The 19,993-nt window shown below is 41.1% G+C and overlaps 1 pseudogene; it reads left to right on the forward strand.

Annotated features, from left to right (window-relative positions):
* Window positions 1-12,690: 12,690 nt before the first annotated feature.
* LOC129354375 (myoneurin-like) lies at window positions 12,691-19,272 on the forward strand (annotated as a pseudogene).
* Window positions 19,273-19,993: the final 721 nt, after the last annotated feature.

Raw genomic sequence — 19,993 nt, forward strand, 5'->3', positions numbered from 1 at the left:
ATTTCCAACAGATCTTTTCATGTTTTCAAGCATCATTTTGAGCCAAATAAATACTTTAAATTGAACATTATGAAATTAACCACGTTACAAATAATAAATACACATCTGATCAGTTTATAAAAATGGAACCGACATAAAAACCTAAAACTTTTGCAAACACAGCAAGAACGTTCATCACTTCACCAACACGTGTTGCTGCGCAGCGATGCTGTCAGTCATTACACACAGAAATACTATTAACATTATGTTAGCACATGATGGCTGAGCTTTTATCATGCTTAATTATATAATTACTATTATTTCAAATGACGAATTTGAACATTTTGTCAAGATTACTCACATTAAAACCTAACAAAAATATATATATTTACTTTAAATGTATCAAAACACGAGAAAACATTGATCAGATATATTTGGCAGAGATTTATACATAAAGCTAATGTCTCAGTCCAAACACTTGACACTAAAATAAATGTTTCTTTAAGTGTTTCCAGTCATTTCCAGTCTGGATAAACATTGACTTTGTGAACAGGTTGGACTTGTTGGATCTTCTGGAATGGAGACGGAGTGAAACTGGAGGGTTGAGCGTTTGTGAGAACTCATTGTTGACATTCCAGAGGAGGACCGAAGCATTCGGATTCCCACCCACACTCCAGCAACCGCGGCTATCGCACAGTTTGTGTCTTTATCTGGACGAGGAGGCCACAAAAACTCAACGCAAAGCAGCTAAACCAACATTTTCTGACCAAGAAACTGATGTTTAACCTTCCCAAAGCAGCAAGGAGACACACAAACAACTACTTTGAATATTTACAAGGCCAAAAATAGATAAAGATATGTGCAAAATGTCAGGGTGGGGTAGCTGCTAAGCTAAGCCTTATTGAACACTCCCAATAATAAAATATTACTAATATAATATGAAAGCCAAAAGTAACATATTATTATGTTGACAGAAAAAGAACGCTGTTATTTTCTGCATTTATCTTATCAGGAAATCAGTCAGTGAAAAATGTTCTGGGATATTTTTGTAACCTTTGTTTGCATATTTATGATGGTTTATCCATTTCAGTTGGTGTTTTTACGAAATTAAACTAGAAACGACAAAAGTGCTGCAGAAGTGTTGGCTTCATAACTCAACATGATATTGGTTTCCTCCCCAAAAATTATATTCTTAAGTGAGAAAAAGAATCTGAGCTAATCCAAAATTCTTATTTAAAATTGTTCAAGATGTCTTTTGGGTACTAATCTTTGAAAAATTGATTTTATTTTCACTATTTCAGACTTAAAGTAGAAGGTGTCTAATGAGCAGGACGCAGGTGAATCACCGGGTTGGACGTGTTTTCATGAGTCATCGCAGGCAGGAACACAGGAATGTGTTAGCATGTGGACTCGCACATGTTCCACGGAAAAATATCATTCCATTACACTGACAGGTGCTTCAATCATAACATAATTATAAAAATGTAACACACACAACAAAAATCATACTGAAATCTTCATGAGAATAGATCCAGACTTACAAGGCACGTAGTCGAGCTAAACAACAACAAGCCCAGCAATGAAAGCCTGAGCTCAACTCCAAAATATCCTTCCATTAAACAAATTAGCACAACTTCATCATGTTAGCTAAAGGTTAAACCAAATAATGAAATCCCCAAAAAATAAAAAGAAACAAGATCACTAACTTTGTAGTGCTTTCATTGCTGCTCACTAGCCTAGCGCAGCAGCTAACAGAGCACCTAGCGGAGCAGCTAGCACAGCAGCTAACAGAGCAGCTAGCGGAGCAGCTAACACAACATTGCTACATTCCCACAAGCTACAAATTTTAGTGAAGCTGTTATTATTTGCTGTTACTAGAGGAATAATTGAGGAAATAAATGTTAATTTTTAAATTTTAACAAAATTTTAATGTAATGTAGTTAAAAGCATTCATTAACAACATTACAAGCTGATTTTTCAAACTAGGAATGTCATATTTCATAGCTACAAATGTAGCTCACCATAAACTTTGCTTTTGGTTGGGAAGATGGGAAGTCAGCATATTATGATCCATAGAGAGAAAATAAATAAGAATAGCTGGAATGAAGTTTGTTTTACTTTTGCTAACCAGCTAAAAAGTTCAAACTTTGGTGTAATTGACAAAACTGGAGTGATTGAGAATCATTGCTATCATGATTGTCAAAGGTTAAAACATGGTGCAACAACTTTCTCTATTTTACCATACTGCTGCTAAGCTAATTTTTTATAAACGCTAGTTAGCAACTAGCTAGCTTGTTTTAACATAAAACCATGCTAGCAAAGATGTGCTGACATTTCTGTTGAGCAAGAGTTTAGTTTAACTTTTAATTTCTTTTAGCTAATGGAGTTATATTAGTTCATCATTATTGTATGAATTACAAAATTTTAATTGAAATAAAAAGATTTTAAAAGATAACACTTCTAAATATTTATCTTACACATCTTATACTCAGTAAATATTTTGTTTTTACTTGTAATTTATGTAGAGTTGTTTTCCAACATATACAGATAAACGCTGTAAAAAGCTGTAGACTTTTATTGTTTCAACAGATTTTCTCAGAGCTGAGCTGCACAGACCTGCAGAACTTACAGAATAACAAAAAAAGTCACTGTGCCGTGTAAAATGCCTGACTGAGCTGCTGTGCCAATATGTGGTCGGTTAATATTATCAGACAAACCACAAAGATACAGGAGCCGCTTTATATTTTTACTGACAACAAATTAACATTTAAAATAAATAATATTTAATCAAATAAAACCGGATCTCCAGCAGATTGACTTCTCTGCTAAGGCTGCTCATTACAGAGCATTTAGCTCCAGTAGCTCCATAATGCGAAGATAAAATCATTAAAAAATCATTAAAACCTCTCAACACCTTTAGTTCTTAGGAACGCAGACACTTAGTCAGGACAAATATTTATGTGGAAGCTGAAAAACCCTGAGACGATTCCTGTTTTCTTTAATCAAGGAAGGGAAGTGGTGTTTTCAGGGCGGATGATCCATCACTGAGTCTGACATCATGTTTTCATCATGGGCTGCTGGTTTGTTCTGCTTTCTGCAGGAAATCTGCTTCATTATGACTCAGAGAAAAACACAGAAATACAAAACGAGCTTCAGACAAAACAGTTTCCTCAACTAATGTTACCAGATGGCAGAAAACAGAAAGTTACTGCATCACAGCAGACAGGCAGGTGGAAACTGCGGCGTTGCACCGCCCCCTGGCGGACAGTCGGGGCAGCTGCATGTGTGTTTGTGGTGCAATTCTGCAGAGAAGCTGGTCAAGCCCACGGTTCAGTGTGTGGTTTCACTGAACAGGAAGCTGCAAATTTCAACAAACTTATAAACATGTTTCAGCAGCTTGCAGCTGCACAAATGCTCACTCCGGTTTCTGCAGCAGAAAGATTTACTGCTAGGCTCAAATATATTCATACACTGGAATGGTTCAGTAAAAACATATTTTCATTGTTGCAAATATCTTCTGTGCTTTTGCTTTTCGCCTCCTTAAGAGTGCAGATCAGCTTTTTGTTTCCACTGCTTGCAATCATTAATCTATGAGATTGGAGGAGCTCTGAGCAATCACTCTAATCTTTAGATCTTCTTTATGGGTCAAATTCAAGTTTAAAGCAACTGATTAAATCAGTCTTACTCAACATTGAGATCTGACGGGGGAAGGAACCATTTTGAGTCAGATTTTATACTTTCATAGCGGATTGAGTGCAGAAGCAAACAACCGAATCTAAGATGACGAAATTCTGCAACCAGGGTTTCAAAAATGTTGTTTGATTGAAAAAATGAAATGCAAAAGTAAATGGAAGAATAATTTGCATTTATGTGGTTTATAATCCACGAATAAGTTTGTTTCACTAAATGATAGAAAATATTTCAGGTACTGATGAGATGTTGACATTTTGAGCTAATTTGCTTGAATTAACATGCAATTGATTTATAATATTGATTTTACATTAAGAAATTTTATGTTAATTCAACAAATTGTGTTTTAATAAAACATGATTTGCTTGACATGTTTATCAAACCCAAATCTTATTTATTCCTCCTAAATTTGCATGATTTTAGTCGTCTTGCTTCATTTAGCAACAGAAACTGCAAAATGTCTCGAACTGATTAATGTTGAATTTAATGATCTGGGATTTTTTTCACTCTGTAAGACGAGTTTGCAGATTTCTGAAAATTATTGGCAGTAAACCTGGAGCAGACGACACCCTGTGGGCGTGAAGCTGATGTTCTCATGCTTCAGGGGCGTAGCGCACGTTTAAACTCGCCGTGTGAACTGGAAAGACAAGACGAGGTCAACCATCGCGACCCAGAAGCTCAACGAACCCGGTTCCATTTTCAGAACAAAGTCTGGACAGAAAATGCTCAAATTTCACTGGAGAAACTGAAACATCCACAGAAATCAGTGATAAAAACAATATTTACAGCATTAATTATGGTTATGAAGGATGAGTCAGAATCAACAGGTCTGAACTTCAACATCAGAAACAATCAAGAAGCATGAAGACGATTTAAAGGCCACAGAGATTCACAGACGTCATGAACAGCAAACCGCTCAACTTCCTGACCTACAAACGAGAAACTAACTTCATATTCGGTGCAGTTTTACATTCTTCTCTCCTAGTTTCCCCAAATCTACAAAAACAACCAGTTATGATATGAGAGAAGCGACAATCTGGGAAGGCCTGGGCGGCCATTTCCAAGGTAGCAGCACAAGAAGAAGAAGAATTAATAAAAGTAGTAGAAGAAGAAATTATTTATGCCGAGGTCAGACCGATCAATGCTCAGAAAAATTACTAAAAACACAAGAGCTCCTGCTCAGTTGGCAGGTTAAAGGTCAAAGGTCATGACAGGACAGCTTGGAGAAGCTGAAGTGGTGAACTTTGCTCTGAAATGCAATATGTCAGCAGGTTTTCAAAGCTGCTTCTGAATGGAGAAGACGGTTTGTTTCTTTCAGATAGCTGAAAAATCAAAGTTCTGCACCGGCCTAGTCAAAGTCCAGACCTCCAGATTGAAATGCTGAGGGAAAACAGATGTCTGCAAACAGCAATGAAATGAAGCAACACCTTGAAGATGGTTTCCCTCACAGCCACAGTGTGTTGTATCAGTTATCAGGATGTTTTAATTTCTGGTTCGGCGTCTGAAGTTACTAAAATCGACAGTCAGCTGATGTTGCACTTCCTGCTTCTGGCTCAGCCAGCGTTGCGTAATCGCTGAGGGGGCGTGGCCTGATTAAGGTAAAGTCAGAAAGGTCTCATGCAGGAATCATGTGTCTCTTGTTTTCTGTCACAGGATCTTAATCTCCTGCATGACACAAAAATGAATCAGCGCTGACCAGTCAAACCAGTAGCACAACAGACTGGTTATGAGTTCAATTCACCGAGACATGATCGCTGAGGAGAAAACAAACTGAGGAGAACCTCAGTTTACACCAGACACATTCAAGAGACAATCTTATGCTAAAAAATGCTAATTTTAACTTTAAAGAGCTGAAATAAAAGAAATAGTCATTTTAAATTATTACATTTTCCAAACATAAATACCTGATTAGTAGTAAAATTAAACAATCAAAGGGATAATAACCTTACAGACAGCAGAGACGGTTCTGGAGGAAAGAAGGCCTGATCATCCTGCTGAGTGTTTCAGTGTTGATTCCTCCAAATGTGTCGGATTTTGACTCTTAGTGTGTTTCATGCATGACAGTCTGGCAGACAGTAGATACAAAACTGCAACATTTGTTACATTTTCTGCTGCTGTGGTCAAACAATCCAAACTAACTGAAAAACCTGTTCCCCTCCTCACCTGTGGGGGCGCTGCATCATAAAGAAAACAACACAAAAACCATTGAAGAAAACTCTGCCTTGTTTGTTTTGGTCCTATTTACCTACAATGCCCTGTGTGTGGACTACATCCTGCTTCTGGAGCGGTCTCCGGTCCGCTTGGTGTCCAATCTAACCCAACACCAGAGTTAGCTTAGCTTTCACAGCTCACCTGTGTGGATCATGTGACTCGTGTGATATGAAAACACGTTTCCGTTGCAGTTTTGACAAATGCACTCATTTCAATATGGATGAAAAAAACACTTTATGTTGGTATTGTAGTATGTTTTTATCTGGCATGTTTTGATGAAGCAAATTTATTTTCCAAATTCCAATTTGTGCAATTTTATGGCCAACAGTTTAAGGAAGAGGATCTATGTTTTTAAACCATGATGTTGAAGCTCCATCTCTTCCAAATTATTGTTACAAGTGATAAAAATGGTGTCTTCCTGTAGTTTCTATGTCGTTTTGTGGCTGTGCTACAGTGCCACCAAGTGGCCTGGTGGACATATTACACCATTTTCTGTGTCAACGCATATTTTTTTTCTTAATCGCTTACAAAAATATACCGTCTCTGTTCTGTTCAAGGCCAAAAGGACATTTTTATGATAAATAATCCAGTCTTTATGCAGTAGTAGATGAACTGGTTGAGTTAGAAAATCTGTTTTTAATATTTAATTTCAGGCTGATTTCCAGTCCAATCCAAGATTTCATAAAGTCTGGCAGGTTTTTTGTGTTTGTCCTCCTATGTTGATTTAACTCCAGGCTGCTGCTGATAGGAGGAGTTTATAATCTCACTCAGTTGAGAAACTTCCTCTCTGACAGTATCTGCAGACCATAAGCCCTTAAATAAAATGATTTTTGGTTTAAACAATGACCTGCAGCTGCTTCAGATTCTGGTTTGATGAAGATCAGAGGAAGCGGCTGCTGATCTGGAGGGTTGATTTAACTGACACATTAAATTAAAGATAAAGCACACGACCTTTCTGCAGCAGCATAATCTGTTTAACACCGAGTCCAGTCGCCATGTCTCACTCAGGAGAGAAACCTGTTCAATCAGCTTTTAGAGTCTCAATGTTTCGCCCAGAAAACAACGATTTGAAACCAACAGTTAGAGGAGAAACAGATGAGACCTTCATAAACTCCTCTTTACTTATTAATTATTACTATTTATAATTATTCCTTCTTGCTGCTGCTTCATTGCATCACCACCAGGTTTACCAGAACCAGAACTCCTGGGTCTGTCTCCTAATAATCATTGTGTAGCTAATCTCCTGGAGCTTTATGGCCGCTGCCAAAGCGCGCACACCCACAAAGTCAATCCAGCACTCCCACCATCCTGAGGACTGGAAAAGCCATCAAGACTCCTAGTATCCTACCTGTTGAGGAATGGAACCCATTAGCCAGACTGGTCCATTAGCAGAGCAGCAGTAAACTGCATTTCCCTTAAGGGACTCATCTGTACAGGATTAGTTCAATGAGACGCCATATTGGACCAAAACATAATCTGTGGATCTACAGAGGAAAAATCCAGAGTCAACGCACAGAATCAGCTGGTAGAGCTGGAAACCCAAAGAACGGGAAGGTCCGAGTTCCCAAAGAACGGGAAGGTCCACGTTCCCAAAGAACGGGAAGGTCCGCGTTCCCAAAGAACGGGAAGGTCCACGTTCCCAAAGAACGGGAAGGTCCGCGTTCTCACTGGGAAAGTCTGGACTGGAAAATAGTTCAGAATGAAACTGGAAACAGTCTGGTACTGGACTGGAGATGGTCCACTACTGACAAGGGTTGGTATTGGAAAAGAAAACAGTCCAGTCCTGTTATTGTTCAGTCCAGTCCGGACTGTTTCTGGACTGAAATGGTCCAGAACTGGACTGGAAACAGCGGGGAACTGGTTCAGTGCTGGATTGGAAATGGTCCAGAACTGGACTGGAATTGGTCCGGAAATAAAAACGGTTGGATACTGGACTGAAAATGTTTGGTTGTCGCACTGGAAACAGTGACAAAGCAGCCAAAGGAGAACTTTTTAAAATCCTACAGGTGAGGAAAACCGGAACCTTTCAACAGAACCAGTGATTCTGCTGCTTCTGACTTCCTGTCTGCTTCACAAGCAGTTAGTTCAGCAACCTCAGCCCAGTGTTGCAAAGCGTTTCAACATGAGCAACAGCCACTTTCTGCAGATGTGAAGAACAAGATGGAGGTCTGCAGGAGGACTGACTGCAGCTCCAACCATCTGAACACCGTGAATGGGTCGATGCGGAGGGGAAGTGGTTCTGTTGGTTTGCACCGAGGAATGGGTAAAAAGGGGAAGAGGCGCGTTGCTGTAGCAGGAGTGACACACCGGGTGGTGACACAACCTCATACAGGTCCGACCCGTTCCCAACCGGTCGGAACCGACACGTTTAATTCACTGGGTCACACAGGAGGAAGAGGAGGAAGAGGGATTCCTCCACACAACAACAAATAAACAAATAAATAAATAAACAAGCTCATCAGCAGAGCGGCGCGTTTTCCCAATTAAGCTCCACAAATTAGGAACAAACTCCAGCAAAGTTCTCCCACAGCAGCGTCCATTTCAGGCAGAACCAGGAAAACAGAACCATCAAAATGACACAGAACCAGCGGGTCCAGACACGAAGCTTACCCTGCTGATGAGAAGCGACGCGACAGCAGCTGCTGCTCTGACTGAGCCGAGCAGCGCGACCACAACCTCCAGGTTCCCGGAGACAAGCTGCAGCGAAACTGCCGGGACGGAACTTCCGGTGGCTTTGCTTTCAAAATAAGAGTCTGACAGCTGAAGATCCGCTTTCGTTTCTATTTCAACAAATTGACACGAATTTAAAAAGGAAAAAAAGAAAACATAAATCACTTTTGATTCATAGACATTTTTATTAAATATTTATTTGAGCTTGAGTTGTTGAAACGTTATTTAATGATGTAAATTTTATTTTATAATAAAATAAATTATGATCATCTAAAATATATATATATTGTATGTCATTAAATGAAATTAAAATACTTTCAGATTGGCTGGATTATTAAAATAAAAATGTCCTCAAGCAGGAACAGAACATAAAAGAAAACACTTGAGTTTGTCTTTTCTCATTTTTAACAGAAGTAAAATATATCTAATATTTTAAATGTTTTATCTGAGAATCTTTGGTATGTTTTGGTTTTCTCTGTCACAAAAAGACAAACCAGATGATCTGATGCTCTAATCATTCAAAATTCTGCATTTTTCTATTTCAAAGAAACACTTTTGTGACTCAACAACTCAAACTGATGTATTTCCAAAGAAAACTGCTTTGTTTTGATTTTCCTGCTGTGAACCATCAGGATGACGTTTGTGACTTTTATTTTGAAAAGGGAAGCGCATCAGGTTCAGTGGTCATGTTGTGTCTTTCATGCAGATGTTGGTTTTCCCCTGGAGGCAGCATCAGCTTCCTTCTTCACGCATTACAGGTGAAGTTATTTGTTTACCCCTGAATGAGTGGATTCTGCAGCGGGAACAGGGAGACAAACAAACCGGAAGTTCCTTCATGTCCGATGATTAGAGGGAAGCTAGAGTTCAGAAATGTGAGCCCTGTTCATCCATCCATTAATCTGTTCATTAATCTGTTCATCCATCCATCCACTCCTCTCTGATGAAACAGTCACGCTGATCGGTTGGTTGTATCTCCATCTGTACTGAAGAATACTGAGGATGAAACAAATCTGAGGATCTGTTTCATCCTCAGATCTTTTCCTTCATTCATCCCCTCCCCACTTCCCAGTCCCCCTGCCCCAGTTGCCCCAGAGCTTCGCCATGCACCATCTTCTCCCCAACACTCAGGTTCGCCCATAAACAGAGGAGAAAACTCTGCATGAAGGGACTGAACAGTTTGATGAGCGGCTCAGACAGTCAGGTTTACCAGCGTTTCAGCAGCAAAGCAGTTTTACATAATAAAAACACAAAGTCAACAACTGAAGCATTAAATTCAGTAAAGCCCCATCGTTACACATCAGAATGTTGATTAATGTTTCAATTATTATGTTTCTAAAGCAACTCCAAGCAGGTGGGGCTTTAGTCTGGGTTGAAAGGAACTCTGCTTCTGTTCGGTTCTGGTTCTGGAGATGCAGAACCAGAAGTCCTGAGAAGTCTGGACAAAGGGAACCAGCAGAACCGTCTCATCTCCTCCAGCTCTGTTGGCTCGGTGAGATGCAGTGACTCAAGCTGAACAGAGCAGAACCAGAACCAGAACCAGAACCAGAACCAGAACCAGAACCAGGTGAGGCCTTTTCTGGCTGTTTGATCTCAAATCTCCCCCAGCAGCAGCGCCTCAGATGAGCGAGTCGTAGTGAAGATGAATGATTTTCAGCAGACTGTTTCATTTGGAGGATCTGACTGATAACTGAGTGAATCAAAAGGTACATAAAGCCAGAGGTAACCTATCAAAATAAATCAATCACACAATTATTCAAAACTAACTAAATTTCCTTTTGCATCATTTATCTTTTCTTAGTTTCTACAAAAACTGGATAAATAAAGTCTTCTGGTTGCTGCTTTGGTCTCAACTCTTTCATTCCAGCACCTGATCTTCTGTAGTAGAGAATGTGAGTCCGTCTGATACCTCTGGATGTTTAGTTTGGTGAAGTGAGTCTGAACATCATGGTGAGCTCTAAACGTCTGTCCAAGTCCTTCAAGAAGAAGAAGTCATCCGTATGAAAAGACTTTTAAACTCATCCATTCTACATACACTGTGTGAAAAATGTCCTACAAACCTGATCGTCCTAAAACCATTCAGCAAGATACTTAAAGAAGTCCTCCAAGACTTAAAGTGCTGTGCCAAAACAAAGCAGACTGTTGCTGATCTTGATTAGAAAGTCAAAAGCTGCACAATCTGAAAGCTGACGGAAAAGATTATAGGAGATGTACAAGAAGGAAATGTTTCTTCTTGAAGAAAAACAGGCTGAAGTCAGCCTGTAACCAGGCTGTTTGGACAGAAGAAAACAGAATTACTTGAGCAGCAGGACAAAGGACATTAGGCATAAATCAAACATGGAAAAATAACCTCATACCATCACTGTAGGATGGAAGACCCAAAGCCTTAAAAACAGAGAAACCAAACCTGGAAAAATAACTTGAAGAACATCATCTTTTACCCAGAATACAAGGTTCAACTATTGTTATGGGAAACCCTGAGACAACTCAAGGACACGCGACACTACCAACCGCTTGATGGCCCCATCTGGAATCACAAATCTTAGTCAATAACTCACTTAAAATTCTCAATGAACCAAAAACAAGTCCAATACCTAACAGATGCTCATCCATCCAGACCACTTCTTCTGTTTACCACCCAAAATCCACAAAGAGCCGGCAGAATGGGCCGGATGCTTCAAACCCCCAACAGCAGACCCACTGGGTCAGACTCAGGCAGTGAGTCCAACAGCTCAGGGCTTCACTGGCCTTCTTCATTATCAATGCTGACATGTGTCAGAGAAAAATATCCATAAAAATATGAAGTCAGAACTGGACCCAGAAACATAATGAGCCAAAACATACCAGCAAAACCACAAAGAACTGGGGAATCCACAGGCCCAGTAAAAGCCCAGATCTTAATACCACTGAGGAGTTCGTGGTGAATTGAAGCAAATGGAAACTCCTTAGACATTTGTCAGTTGAAGGTGAGGAGTGGAAGAAATGTCCCTCTGACAAGAAGCGACTCTGAAGGTAATTCAGCCAAGAGGGAAACTCCATCCAGGCAGTCCAAAGTTCTCTACATCCTAAACACATGATATAGAAAACTCTGGTGTTGTGTCTTGACAGGAACACCTTGTTGCTGGTGTTCCTGTTGCTTCCAGTTTATGGAGTTCTTCATGGAGGCTTCCTGGGTTGGTCCAAATCATCCAAACCAGTTTCTGACAGTGGACAGCGACGGTTTTGGTCAAATGGTTGAAACTTTGAAACAATCAGGTGTTCAAAAATACAATAATTCCCAAATACAAAGAACAAAGCTGGAATTGGGGAACCTGGGTTGACATTGAGCCACTTCAGCCCTGGAATGAAGACTTGTGTTCATTTCGTATCTCATCTTCTCATCTCATCTTTCTGAGGCATGTTTCTGCTTTGTGTGGTTCATCATTACTCTGACAGGAAAACTTAATTCTCTCCATGTAGTGTACACTGATAGAGTCAAAAGAGTGTGGTTGTTGTGGCTGGATGTGTGAGATGAGTATAAAATTCCTGAGACACCGGGGATGCCTGAATGCCACCAGTCTGGCGATGTTAGGTCAGAGGTCATCATCTGTTTTCAGAAAGTGCTAAATCATGTGAATGAGTGCTCAAAAGTCCTAATTCACATGGAAGAATTAAATATCCATCATCCATTTTCAGCACTGATCCCACTCATAATATTGGACAAACCACAAGATGACCTCAACACGTAAACAATGAATAAATGGGTTTGGGATGCTGGGAAATAAACACAAAGGCATTTTTACCATTTGTCATATTTTCAAGAAACTTATGTACAACCCGAGCATTCTCTATTTGGAGATCCTTCCTGCCCAAAGCCATCAGTATCTACAATAACTCTTTGACCAACCTTAATTATATGAGTTAACAACATTTAATTTATTTCTAGGATTAATCCAATAGTTTTCAATTATAATGTTCTAATTGTGTTAAACATTAACGGTCTATTTTACTTTAAAACTCCAGAGCTGATTGATTATTAGCGTTAATACGGTAAAATCAAAGAATTAAATCCTTTCTTGACTGCCATGACTCTAATCGAGGAGAGACGGGAATCATCTCAACCCCGTCGAACATCTTTGTTGAACAGTCATGTCTCGCGAGACATTCAAAATCACGTGGCTAATGGCTGGAGATCACGGATATTAGAAGGTAGTTTTTGTGCTTTTAAATCCGTCGCTTTGGACTAAAAATAACGAATTTGTGCAATGAAATTGAATGGGCTGATGCCATATCTGAACGGTGCGTCTGTGAAATGAATGGGTTTGCGGGGTTTTGTGGCCGCTTACGTCGACCCCGCCTGTAAAACCGTCAAACCTTCGAAATAAGAGCTCAATGTTTTCCGCGCTTTTTATCGCTGCGAAAATAGTTAGCTTTGGTCTGGGAGATGATCCGGTCCGCTCAGACCGCTGGGGAGGGCAAACAGGCTCTCTACTGGATGTAACTGGGGAAATGTTCACCTAAACCGGGGCTGGGCAGAAAACAGCCCGCAGAGGTCATTTAAAGAGGATGTACAGCCGCTGTTAGCATTAGCTGGAGCTAAAGGCCTGCTCTGAAAACTAGAGGGAGCTTTTATTTTCCAAAATCTGCTTCTTCAGCTCACCTGTCTGAGCTGCAGACTTCAAGCCTTTATCAGCATAATACATTAATATTCAGACTATTGATGAACTTTATGATTGTTGTTTATTTTGTCTGTCGCTTTCATTGCAGGGTTCTGCAGAGAAAAGGAGGGGAAAGTGACTGAAGCTTCACTGGAAACAACACTAAGGGTGACTTTTCCTTCTGCTTTAAACTTCATGTTATTATCTGTGTAGAAAAATCAGTTCAGCTCAATTTTGACCTAAATATACTCAGTGCTTATTTTAAAAGTTTCAAAAAGCATAGAATAATAATTTATAAATAAGTTATTTTTTTAGAGGAACTATTCAAAGTTTGCTGCTTGTCAGGAAATAGTGAGGTGATATTAGTAAAAGCTCTATATTTCTATCTTTATTGGGTCATTTATTATATTGTTTCACATGATCAAACTCTTCGTTATTTTCTGCTCCAGAAAATAATGAAAAAGCTCCTAAAATAAAATAAATAAAAATACAACTTATATTAGGAAGGAAAATCAATTTGTTGGTGTTTTTATGAATTGTTAACATAATTAAAACATTGATGGATTATAAAGTATAATAAAATTAAATAAGAAAAAAACGTTTTTGTTCTATATTGAACAATTTTTTACTGTATTTCTATTTTCTGATATATTCATTAAATTAAATTTTAACTTTATCTCAAATGTCTCCAAAAAGCCATAAATTATTATTCAAACTTTTGTTTCATTTTTAATACTTACAATAGTGATAATATTTAAATCCAGTAATAATAATAATAGTGGTTGTTGTGTATAATACAATAATAATCGTCATGACTACTATTATAGGAACAATATCATAATTAAAAATATCTTGTAAAAATCATTATCTGAACTGACATTTAAAAATAATGTAATAATAATCATTTAAAAAACAATGGTACATTTGTAGTAATATTTATATACTTACTTATTTTAAGTCCAAAAAAGCCAAAAATAACACTTATGAATCTTTTTTTTTTTTAAATCTATAAATAAAATATATTTAAAACATGTGTCAAATATACTTCATTCTCTTGTTTTTAAATAAGCATAAGTTTTTTTTTAAATTATTATTTGCATAGTAGAGCTAACCAATCTCAGCCCTATGATATAACTAATAGTTATTTTTCAGTGTTTGTATTTGTTTTGTTTACAGGAAATATAATAAAAACTTTTTATAATAAAAATTAATCAAAAATACTTTATTGCACCCAAATATAATATTTATTCATGGGCAGGAGAGTGTAATTAATCAGTAATAAATCAATATTTGGAGTTAATAGAAATAACAGTGATGGATGGTTGTTGAAGGGAAGCTGGACTGGTTTCCAGTATGAACTGGCTGCAGGTCACTGGTTCCCCTGAGGAACCATTATGGGTTTATAACCAGGTGACAACATGAGGTTTATTGATCTTCTATATTTAGTCCATTCAGCTCCGGGTCCATAAAGCCTGATTTCATCTCCGTTGTAATTCAGTGCAGCCGAGTTCCTTTAAATAAAGAGGAACCGTCCTGAGCAAGCATGTGGCGACAGTGGACAGGAAGCAGCTCCCAGCAGAGGCAGGCTCAGTTTGAGAGGACAGAAAGGAGGCAGGTGCTCTGAGCCAGAGTACTTTCCCTCAGGAAGTTAGAAAGAGCTGCGGTGACTCTGAGTCTCAACCAATCAGCACATTTCATTCCTCAAACTGACAGTCAAGGTGAAAAAGAAAGTACACCCCCTTTACATGCTGCATTTTCACGTTTCTGGAAGTAAAACCCTTAAGGAGAGTCGGGGTGTACTTTCCTTTTGCAGTGACGTGATCTCAGAGTGTGATTAGCGTGTTTCAGTCACTCAGTCCCTGTTAGCGTGTGAAAGCTGACCCGGTCCTCTGAATCGCCCCTCCAGCAGCAGCAGCAGCATCGATGGCTCAGCTCGCCAGCCACGGACGGCTGCTCCTGCAGCGCCTGCATCAGCAGCGGGAGATGGACTTCCTGTGTGACATCACCATCATGGTGAAAGACGTGGAGTTCAGGGCTCACCGCAACATTCTGGCAGCCTTCAGCGATTATTTCTCTGTCCAGGCGGAAGGGCGAAGAGTTCACGACTCTGGACCCGGAGAAGGTCAGCCGCTACTCCCTGGAGAAGCTTCTGGAGTTCGTTTACACCGGGCAGATGAACCTGAGCAGGTAGGCGCCGAGTTCACACCTGGAAACAAAACGCAAAAGAAACGCACACATCGCCTCGGTACAGCTGGGCAATAAATCAATAACAATACCAGGATAGACACAAGATCAATGTCAGCTAATAACTAGTATATTCACTGAACTCTGATCCCGAACCACATGGCATTCTGGGAGATGTAGGCAGAGTTAGTTGGTGGCATCAACTAACTCACTCTCTGGTGACCTAGCAACAACCTTTTGAGTAACTTGCACAGCCAGATTAGATTAAATTAGATTAATTTTCAACCAATGCGCGGCCATCTTGTTTTATAGCTTCCGTTTATTTGGACTCTGGGTTCAGGTCGTCTCACAGAAGGCATAATTTAAATAAAAATTTTTAAAAATATTTTCTGTCATTTGCGTTTATTTACGGAAAAAAGTCGATTGTAATCAAATTTAATATGAAAAAAAACAGTTTTTATTTAACCACTCAGAGCTTTTTTGTACATTATTAGAAACAGACTAAAATGTGCAACTAAACATATAAGAAATTTCTTTTTTTAAATAAGGAAATAAACATGTCACTGAAATCCTTTAATGAATGAACCAGGTGAAGATAAAATGATCACTTGAGTTTGGTTGAACATATTTACAAACAAAGAAGGTTTTATCTTTGTAGATAAGTAAACATATCTACATCAAATACAAAATGTAGATATGTTTCTGTAATTAATTCATTTGGCTTAACTATGGATTTTTCAACAAGAGGTATTTTTATTCGGTATTCTCCAGTTAACAGTCGATTAGTAAATTCATGAATAATTTCAATAATCTGATTCATTGTGTGATTCCTGTTCTTCTTCTGTGGTTTCAGCACCAGGCAGGCTGCCGTGCGCCGAGCCGCCGTCTTCCTGGGAATGTCGGAGGCCACTAAGTACCTGGAGAAAGTCCCCTGGTCCGAGTCCGGCGAGACGTCCCAGTCGGCCGCGGACAAAGAGGCGGAGCCTTGTCCACCGAGTCCCAGCAGCCCGCCGTCCCCCATTCCCCTGTCCATCGCCTCCGTGGTCGGAGACTTCAAGGAGGACGGCCTGGAAGGGAAGATCCACGACTTCGACCCGCGGGACGAGGACCTGGGCGACGACGTGGATTACAAGCCGCCACGCCGCGGAGCTTCGGCCGAGCGACAGGCAGGAAGAGAGGGAGGAGGCCCAAGAGCTTCAGCGGCGAGCCGCCAGAGCCGAGCGGCACCGCCAAGATCCAGAGCTACAGAGGCAGGGGGCGGCCCAGAGGCAGCGGGCGCGGCCGAGGAAGAGGAACTCCCAGAGAAGATCTGTCTGCCGGCGAATCGGACGGCAGCGTGAAGGACTTGGCGAAACGCCGGCCGACTTCGGTGACACGTCAGCCGACTGGAGCCCGTCCAGAGAAGAAGAGCTGCCGGCCAAGAAACCACGGCTGAGCGGGGAGGCGAGGAGAGGAGGGGCCGCGGGCGAGGCCGGGGGCGAGGGAGGGGACGGGCCGGGGGCGGGGCCGGAGGAGGATGGAGGAGGAAGAAGATGAGGAGAGCGGGGACTGGGAACTGAGGAAGAGCGCGAGGCGGAGGGCGGGGAGACCGACGGACTGAGCTGGGCGAGTCGCTGACCTGCAGCGAATGCAACAAGATGTTCAAAGACATCAGCAGCCTGCGGCGCCACGAGAAGATCCACAAGGCCTGAAGCCGTTCTCATGCATCTTCTGCTCCAAGACCTTCAGGCAGGCCACGCAACTCAAGACCCACCTGCGCATCCCACAGGTGAGCAAGACACAGGAGAGAAAAACAAGACAATAACACAGTTGCAAATGACAGAGAAACAGGAAAATACAGGAGAAAATAACAGGAAATACAGGAAAAGACAGAAAAAAGAGAAAAATCTGCAGGATAAACACAGATGAAATATCTCCCAGCTCCTCATTTGAAATACCTAAACATTTAAACCTGTTTGTCTCCAGGTGAGAAACCGTTTACCTGCAGCAACTGTGACAAATGTTTCGCCCAGAAGTGCCAGCTGGTCGCTCACCGCCGGATGCACCATGGAGAGGAGAAACCGTACACCTGCGAACGCTGCGGCTTCAAGTTCGCCACATCGTCCAACTACAAAATACACATCAGGTTCTCATCCTGCTGCATTAAAATGACCGAGCTGAGGAGGAAATGGCTGAATGTTCACGTCTTTAATGTGTTTTTTCCCTGCAGACTCCACAGCGGAGAGAAACCGTATGTCTGCGACATCTGCGGCCAGGCGTTCGCTCAGTCCAGTACCCTGACCTACCACAAGAGGCGCCACACCGGGGAGAAGCCGTACCAGTGCGACCTGTGTGGCATGTCCTTCTCTGTGTCTTCCTCTCTGATCGCACACGCAAGGAAACACACAGGTGGAGCTCATTATTATACATATCCACCCAGGTGGGCGGAGCTAACACTATTTTAATCTGTTCTTGTTCCTGTTTCAGGCGAAACTCCGTATAAATGTTCGCAAACAAACTGTGACGCCAAATTTGCGACATCTTCTGAGCTGAAAAAGCACCTGAGGAGGCTTCATCCAGGTAAATTCAGATTAGGATTGACCGCAATGCCGCTCTGAACGAGGAAGACAGAACAACAGATGCAACTCTCTTCCTTTTGAAACCAGATCAAGTATCTAAATGTGCCCCCCTCCCCTCTCCTCTCTCTGTGTGTGTGTGTGTGTGTGTGTGTGTGTGTGTGTGTGTGTGTGTGTGTGTGTGTGTGTGTGTGTGTGTGTGTCCAGATGGAAACTCTGGCGTCCAGTGCCTGCTGTGTGGGAACCGTTTTGCCAGCGTGAAGAACATGATCAAACATCAGGAGAAGGCTCACGCTGACGAAGTGCGACAACACAAGGAGCGTGCGCGAGCCGGTGAGCCGATGGGCGGGGCTTAATTTACACCTAAACAGTGTTTTCACAGTTGGGGCCACCAGGGGGCGCTGCAGAGCTTTCGAAGACTGTAGAGAACGTGAAGAAAAAGGGAAAATAGGAAAACATTTTTAAAAATTTTGGAAAAATTGATGGAAGACGGTCAGGGGCCGCACAAAACCAGGTCAAGGGCCACACATGGCCCCTGCGCCACATTTTGGACACACCTTTTCTAGATGGACATAATTCTTAGTGAATAATAAATTTAAAAAAATTAATGTTCCTTTGCATATTTTGTAGCATTGTTTGTAGACAGCAGCCAATCCCGTTTGGGAACCCCTTTCTCACACGGTAACCATGGCGATTTGTCTCTGCAGTTTGTCCTGCTGGCCTCCAGCCATCCGGTGGCCTTCGTTCAGAGCAAACTCACGCAGGACAAGAGTCTGGTTTCCATCCCGGAATCAGAGCCAAGCAACCCGGAACCTCCGACCCCGAGCCCCAAGGCCTCCGACCCGTCTGCCGCCGCCGGCACGGAAGACCCGCCCGCCGAAACCACCGCCATCATCCAGGACTTCAAGACGGAGCCGGACCACCAGGCGCTGAGCGCCGACGCCGGCCAGCAGGTGACCTTCGAGGCAGACTCGGAGCAGACCATCAACTCGGACACGCTGCACGCGCTGGTGGAGCAGCTGCGGCCGGCGGCGTCGCCCGCCACGGGCCTGGAGCAGATCATCATCATCAAGACGGTGGACCCGGCCGAGGCGCCGCCGCCGCCACCGCAGTGAGCCCGGAGGCGGGACGGACTCTGGACTAATATCTGACCCAACCTCACGTTTTCAGAACTGTTTCATTTCCAAAACAACCAGAACCAGTTTAGATAACAGTTTCACCACTTAACAGCGTATTATCACATTAATGACCTCTGACCCCTCATTTTGTCCTATTTAAAGAATATTCTACTCCTTTTTCTTTCGACTAATTTTTACTTCTTTTTTTATTATTTCTGATGAACATCTTTAAAGTTTTGTTCTTCCATAAATTACTATGTAAAAACATATTTTTTAGCTGATTTAGATTTTTCAGTTGCAGGGTAAATTAGCATGATTAGTTTTGTTTTGTGTTGGATATATTTTGGTGCATACAAAAGAAAAAGTCAGTTTTCTGGTTGTTTGGCTTTAATCTGGTGAAACTTTGACGTTTCCAGCTGCAGAACGGCAGTTGAATTTGAAATAATATTGGAGTAAACATAAAAGCAGGTTTCCTCCTGAACGATGGCGTCATTAATTTGTCGATTCAAGAGTAAAATGTGAGATTGAAGTGAAGAAATGGCTTCTGTTTCAGAGCAAGAGGATGAGAATCGAATCCTGCTGGTACCGGTCCGGTCTGCAGGTCAGAAAAGTTTTAATTAGTGCTTCTATCAATTTCCTGATGATTCATAAGAACAGCAGATGTTTTACGTACTTGATGCACTTCAGTGTTTTTTTCCAGGACTTCCTGGAAGAGATTCACATATTTTTGAGCTTTTTTCTCCTTAAAACATGATTTAATACTTAATAAGACATGATAAGTTTTGCAATATTTTGCTTCAAACTAAATATCCTAACTATGAATAGCTTCAGTTTAAATCCTGTACATTTTTTTCTCTGTTTATTTTCATCTACCTGAAACAATCTCATTGTTATTTTACAGCTTTATTCTGGGTAGAATAATCAGTGTATAGAGAAATTAATCTTTTTTATT

This window comes from Poeciliopsis prolifica, unplaced genomic scaffold, assembly GCF_027474105.1.
Source record: "Poeciliopsis prolifica strain line A6 unplaced genomic scaffold, Auburn_PproV2 SCAFFOLD109, whole genome shotgun sequence".
Classification (NCBI taxonomy): domain Eukaryota; kingdom Metazoa; phylum Chordata; class Actinopteri; order Cyprinodontiformes; family Poeciliidae; genus Poeciliopsis; species Poeciliopsis prolifica.